The 6,891-nt window shown below is 37.5% G+C and overlaps 1 long non-coding RNA gene across 1 annotated transcript; it reads left to right on the top strand.

Moving 5' to 3' along the window:
* The first annotated feature begins 4,492 nt into the window (after positions 1-4,492).
* On the top strand, positions 4,493-6,891 carry LOC113462908. The gene is made up of 2 exons (XR_003386225.2): positions 4,493-6,229; positions 6,338-6,891. It is a non-coding gene; the product is annotated as an uncharacterized LOC113462908 (long non-coding RNA).

The following is a 6,891-nucleotide window of genomic DNA, read 5'->3' as shown; positions in this document are numbered from 1 at the left end:
ATGAGGGAATTTTTGAGTGTTTTAAGATTTGTATGATGAATGATCCAATGGTGGATTTGTGTGAAGATGGTGAATCTTTCTTTCGCATGGAAGATACCATCTTTATCCTAAATTCAAACCCTAGCAATACTAGTGCAAATAATTTCAGAACTGGAATAATGTATGAGTTAGCATAATTTTTTTTTAATCAAAAGGCATTTATAACTGCCCCTTCCATTGAAGATTTAAAACAAGATTTTTTTTTTCTCGAAGAATACTTGGGACCTGATTTTCTTGAAAGAACGTCGCTCAAAGGACAAATCCACTTTAAAAAATAAAGCAAATGCTTTTTGCTCGAGAAATGCCTTGAAAAATCAAGTTAAAACTTTAAAAATCCAAAAATGTCCCCTCCCCTATCTGAGAAAAAAAATTACATTTAAAATCACCAAAAGGAAATTAATAGACTATTTTTTTTTTCTTCTAATACATACTGCATGTGGTTTGAGAATATTTTTACTAGCATAGTTCTCTTAGGATTAGGACAGAAGAAAGCCCTGCCAGTGATCAGCATGAGTGTAGCAGCAGGCAGGATCAGAAACAAATCTCTTGTGTCCCCACTAATAAAATCTTTACAAGTTTGATCTTTAGCTACCCTCATTTCTAATAGCAAGCATGTCCATATTACCCAAGTTTCTATTGTTAAATTTTTTTTTTTTTTTACGAAGACAGACATTTGTTACCATTCTAAAATCGCTCCATGCTGTGCTTCAAGCTGAGCTGAATATTGTATATTATTTCAGAAGAGTAACCACAAAAATATCTGACTCAAAAAACTCAGTGCACACTTCCAGACAAGACGAATATATTAACACTCATCTCCAAAATTTGATACTCACAGTGTTTCCCGAGGAAAACAAGAAAATTTAAGTAAAAAAAAAAAAAAAACAAATCAGCGGCCGGTTTTTTTTTTTTTTTTTTGAAGATCCCCTGTTCTGTAGATTTCTATTTAGGACCATAGCAGCTCAAGTACATGACTTTCTCCAGCGTCTGCTCCGTCCGCTTAGCTCTCTCAAGCCTGCCTCTGCTTCTTTCGACGGTAGCAGAAGACTTTCTATTGGCCTGAGTTAAAGATCCCACGTTGCTCTTGGCTCGCTGGTGGAGAGACCTCAAGGTGTAGTTCCAACGGCACAGCCCGACTTGATCCTTGAGAGCTTCCACCGTCCCCACGCTCGCTGCCACAATCAGAGAAACCTTGCTCGCGGCCACGATCAAAGAAGCCTTGCTCGCGGAGGCCATCTCTTACTGTTTCGCGCTGGGAATTCAAAGAATAATCTGGTGGAAGAAGTTGGTGTGCTTTGCTTTTGTCTGGGGAGATGGCGGATATTTATTGCTGCGATAAAAGCGGAGGAGCGGGAGAAAACCGGAGGCGAGCTGCTGCTGGTTTCGGGACTTTTGCGCTTTGGCTCCATTGTTTCCGGGATACCGGGGGCTTATTTTTTTATCGTTCTCTTGAAATTCTCGACCACCGTTACGCCGCTGGAAGCACCGCATGATTTCCAAGAGAAAAACGGGGGCTGGGATCCGGTTTTAGGGAAGCGGTTTATAGCTTTATATAAGTGAAGCTCACCAATTAAAAAGTTTGTAACTTTCTGAAATAAAAAACTATATTTTACACAGTGTGCACGAGCCATGCATGGAGATAGCTTCCATAGCGGTGCATTATTAAAATAAATATTTGGTGAATAAAATTTATAAAAATAAATAGCTATAATCGACTACGGCCATAGAGTGCATACAGTGTAGAGTATAATCTCTATTATGAGAGAAAAAGTTTCTATTTTGCTCATATAGATTCCGCCTATTCTTTCTTTGGGTTGTTATTTGGGAGATGGATACTATTTTGTTTATTTATTATTTTTATTAGACTTTTTGACAAGTCCATGCACAGAAAATAGAAGCTTTAGGGCAGGGATACCAAGATACCCAAGAGAGTTTTAATTTAATTGTAGAGATTCTTGTTTGATGATTTGGTATATTATTAGTCACATATGGTATTAGCTATTGCGGGAACGGCTTTTGACCGGAGCCTCACACAACAGCATAGCCCACATTAAGCTAGCAGAGAAAGAGGACTGCGTTCCTTCCGAGGTATTGTCCGCTTTGGGCGCTCCGGCCCGCACATCCAACGTAGACGGGGGGGAGACTGGTGTCCTCACGGTTTTGTCCCACAAAAGAGCCCTCGAGAGAAAAGAATTTCCACCCTCATTTAAGGCACAGAATCTTTCCGCTACTAGCCGATGTGGGACTAAATTCAAGGCCTCCTCCTCCCACAACATAGCCCTCCCAGCGGGAAGGTCCTGTGTCGGATTTTACCCGCGACAGCCCCCAGGCAACCTGAGGGGTAGTCAATGGAGAGAGGACCATCTGTTGCGGGGACAGCTTTTGGCCGGAGCCTCACACAACAGCATAGCCCGTCCAGCGCAGACGGGGGGAGACTGGTGCACTCACGGTTTTGTCCCACAAAAGGGCCCTCGAGAGGAAAGAATTTCCACCTCCATTTAAGGCACAGAACATTTCCGCTACTAGCCGATGTGGGACTAAATTCAAAGCCCCCTCCACCCCTCCCCCCAACAATACCATTATCAAACATGTGAATGATATCTACTTTTCTTTATGGCATTTGATAAATATCATTGCCTTCCAACTAAGAGCATGTTTGGTAATCCAGTAGGATTGAACTGAATTTCCGCTGGATTTATGGATTTGATCATCCATTTTACCATGGCTATGTATATCAACTAAAACACCTCTTAGCCCAAAAATCCCATGAAAAACATAAAAAGATCTTCATGGATTTTTTTTTTTTCTTTTTGATGGGTGAAAATATTAGCTATATTATGCACAAACTACCGCAGCTAGAAGTATTTACAGGCTTTAAGCTTCCGATGATAAAATGTAACAAAAGATAAACAAAGAAAGCAAACAAATGCAGCTAGAGTGAAAATGAAAAAATATTGGATGATTAGGCATCCGATTAACCTGATTTAACTCGGACTAACCTTTGGCTTAAGCTTGATCTCATGATTGGACAAACGTAACGTATGGAAGGAGAATGATCCTTTGAGGCTTGTTAGGCGGTGGACTTCGTCGCAGATGAGGCCAATCCGCGGGTCCATGAGCACGCTTTCTCTCGTGCCGCGATCCCAAAAGGTGCAGAACTTGGACCCAAACATCCGTGACATCGGCCTGTTCTTCCTCATGATCATAAGCTCTCAAGCTCGCAGAATCCATCTCTTCTCCTTTGATTTGTGAAATGAAAGAAAAACTTAGTATCTATAGAGGAAGATATTTGTGCAAATATAGAGTTGGAGGAGGTAAAAGGATATATAAAGACATTGTAAAAGAACAGATAAGGTTGGGAGGTAGGGAGGAAACAGAGGAAGACGTTGCCGGATTTGGGCTCCATGCTTGCTAATAATTAGCATATCAATGAAGGGAGAGCTTTTAGGAATTATCTGATAGAAAGACTTGCATGGCATATAATGTTTATACAGAGATAATAATTTGTATATAAATATTTTATTTAAAAATGATATATTAAATTTTATTTATAATTTATAGATCTCTTTGATGATGAAAATTTATTTCTACTTAAAAAAATAGATAAGTAACAATTCTGAAATATTCTATCCTATACACGCCTAGCCTGCAATTTTTTTGAGTTAAAGTCCAATCAAATCTTACAAATCGGACTTAAAGTCCGATCTCAAGCTTTGGCTTGGCCTCTCTATCTTCTATCATCCTAATTTCGATTTTCTTTATAATACCATATTATTGTGGCAATAAGATTGGATGATATTATAAGTATGATTCCAATAAATTTGGATTTGGCTATACAAAATTTTTACCGTGGATAGGTGCCGCATCATCTATTTTAAAAATGGGTTGCTTTTATCTATTTCTAAAATACAATAAGACGTTATTATTACCGTAGGTGCTCCTCGGATGCTGACGTGGCAGCTATTTAGGGTGGTATGGTAGCGACAAATTCCACGTGGTAAAGCCTCATTTGAAGGGCACTCAAAGCCAGCCGGTTTCCCCAGGTGCCAGCGGATTTTATACCATCCAGTGGACGCCTCCTTCCAAAACCTTGGTCTAACGTTTGCCGGTTTCATCATAAGAATCTATCGACCCAGTATTTATGCTCATTCCAAGAAGGAAGAAGGCGCATCTCCCTTTCTTCTCTCTCTGAGCAAGCAAGAGGCCTACCTACCTCCCGAGCATGTGCAACGGGCGTGACTGCAGGTGCGAGGCCACCTTCCGTGCGGTGCAGAAGAGGACCGCCGGGGAGCAGCCCGGCAAGGGCGGCGAGGAGCGCCGGTTCTCCGGCGGGCCGACGGCGGCGGCCGCGTCGGGGATGGGGAATGGTCATGGTAAAGTGAATAAAGGGTTGAAGGGAGCGATGAGGACGGAGAAGGTGATGCAGTTGATCCTCTGGGGACCAAACTGAGGGTGCCCGGCGGGAAGTGGACCAAGTGGTCTTCCGGCATGTTTTTATAGGAACAAAAAAAAAAAAAAACCCAACTGGTTAAAAGGAATTATGAAGCGGCTTTTTGGGGTGCTTTCCTTGTAGTTGGTTTTCTTTCCATTCTCACTTCGTTCTTTATTGTTTCTCTTTCGAGTGCTGCAAGTTAGTTCAGTTTATGAATGGAAAGTCCCAAGACTTTCATATACAGCGAGATATCGGTTCCTACCGCTGACATGATATATATAAAATCCCATCCGTGTCATGTCTTCTTATATGAATCAATATCAATCTATGTATCTTAATATTGGTTGATGTATTATAATTAATATATGAAATATTTTTTAAAATATTTTTGCTATTTTAATTTTTTTTTAAATAGTGATGCACTTAAATTAATGTTTTAAAATAATTCAGTGTTCCTATCGAGTCCATGGATGATCTAACTTCTTTCCATTTTTTGGCCATACCATGGATGGTAAGGAAAGATTTTAGTAAGGTAGGAGAGTAGATATTTTAAACTATTTTTGACTGGTTTGATACGTGAAAAGGATTTCTATTTACTGATTTTTTTTTTGAAAAAATAATTTTTGGGCATATAATACTTGAGAAAATGATTTTGATATGTTTAGTTGATTATAAGAAAGTGACACATTTGAAAGTAGTGAGAATTTATTTATTTTGTTTTGAAAAGATTGTATGAAATATTTATTATACTTTTAATAAATGAAAGAATTTATCCATGGATCTTGATGACTTAAGAGTACTTTTGAAAAAAAACATGTCCCAATTTTAGTAAAAAAGTAGTTTTATTATGGCTTCCATAATTTTTTTCATAAAATATGTAATTATTTTTATTTCTATAGAAATATTATTTTTCTATTTCTCTTCAATCAAATAAGAGATTTTTTTTTTTTTTGCTTTTCCATTGACCATATTTTTTTCTTTCTTTTTTCATAAACCAAATAAGTTCTCTTAGTAAGAAAGCATTTAGCATGCATGTGAAGTTTGAGATTCCAAAAAAAATTTGGAAAAAAATATGTTATTTTAAATAGAAGATTCTGACCAAAAAGATTTGGAAAAAAATATTATTTTAAATAGAATATTCTGACCACCAAGAAGGTGACGATGGATCCGTTTGAGATTCCAAGAAGGTTTGAAAAAAAGAAACATGTTATTTTAAATAGAAGAATTTGACTACTAAGAAGGTGATGATGGGGATAAATTTGCGAAAAGTTTGTGATTGCTTCTTGAAAGATAAGCTCAAGAGAGAGCAGGATTTTAATATGCAATCCTCCAATGGGGGATGATTCTGACTTTTAATGGAAGCGTTTAATTTTCCCTCTAAGATCAAATGTAAGCAATTGGGTATAATGGTGCTAAAAAATAGAAAAGAAAATATTATACATCACTTGCCAAATTCTTTGATTTGTTTTATTGGTTCATTATTCATCTTCAGCAGCATTTTATTTACATATGAATGGTAGAAAGCAGAAAGATGATTGAAATCACAAACACATAGAAATGTGAAGTAACCTTTGCACAAACTCAAATGATTCACATGATTTGAAGATATTCTCAGCTATCTTTATGGTCCTTGCTTGTTCTTGCAGATCGCTTGTTGAAGCATAGAATGACTCATCTATTTGTTTCCTTCAGATTACAATGTGCAGCAGCTTCTTAAATTTGTAACCCATTGCAACTGCAGAATAACTACAGCTATAGGTATATCAATAGTCCAATTTATCATTTCATATCTATATTTGCAAGTATTTTGAAACTTCGCACTCTAGAACCTGAGAAACCACTTCTTAATCATTGTCTTCTATGTAGGCTTTTGACGAAAAAGAAATGGAGTCGAACATGAAATCGGTGCAAAAAAGTTGATACATACTTCTACTGATCACAAAACAGAGTTTGTGCGAACAGCAACTGCAGCAGTGATAATTGGGCTTCATAGGATCTCTTGCCATGCTGAACAACTTTGAAAAAAAAGATATAAAAAGAGTCTAATTCTGACAATCATATGGAATCCAACTACTCTCTCTTGCTGATATCAAGTAGTCATTCTTATAACAACCATATGAAAAGCCACTTCCTTTTGCATAGCGTCCGGCCATTTTCTAGCATTCTGCAAATGAGGATTTGGAATTAAGCAAATCAAAAGGTACAACTTATTGCAGCAACAGTAATGGCTATAGGTTGGATCATTTTGTAATGTACAAAATTCTGAGATGTAAGAATCTTGCGTTATTTCTCTTTTTTATAAAAAAAAGGAAAGTAATGTGGCCAAAACTTCTGAATAAAGATACAGCTCATGCATGCTTTATCTTAATTGTAATACCAACAATTTGCTGAACATAGAATTGAAAACCCATATTTCTGGA

This window comes from Phoenix dactylifera, chromosome 12 (genome assembly GCF_009389715.1).
Source record: "Phoenix dactylifera cultivar Barhee BC4 chromosome 12, palm_55x_up_171113_PBpolish2nd_filt_p, whole genome shotgun sequence".
NCBI classification, from domain to species: Eukaryota; Viridiplantae; Streptophyta; class Magnoliopsida; order Arecales; family Arecaceae; genus Phoenix; species Phoenix dactylifera.
The sequence above is the reverse complement of the archived record's forward strand: the minus strand, read 5'-3'. Positions and strand labels throughout refer to the sequence as shown.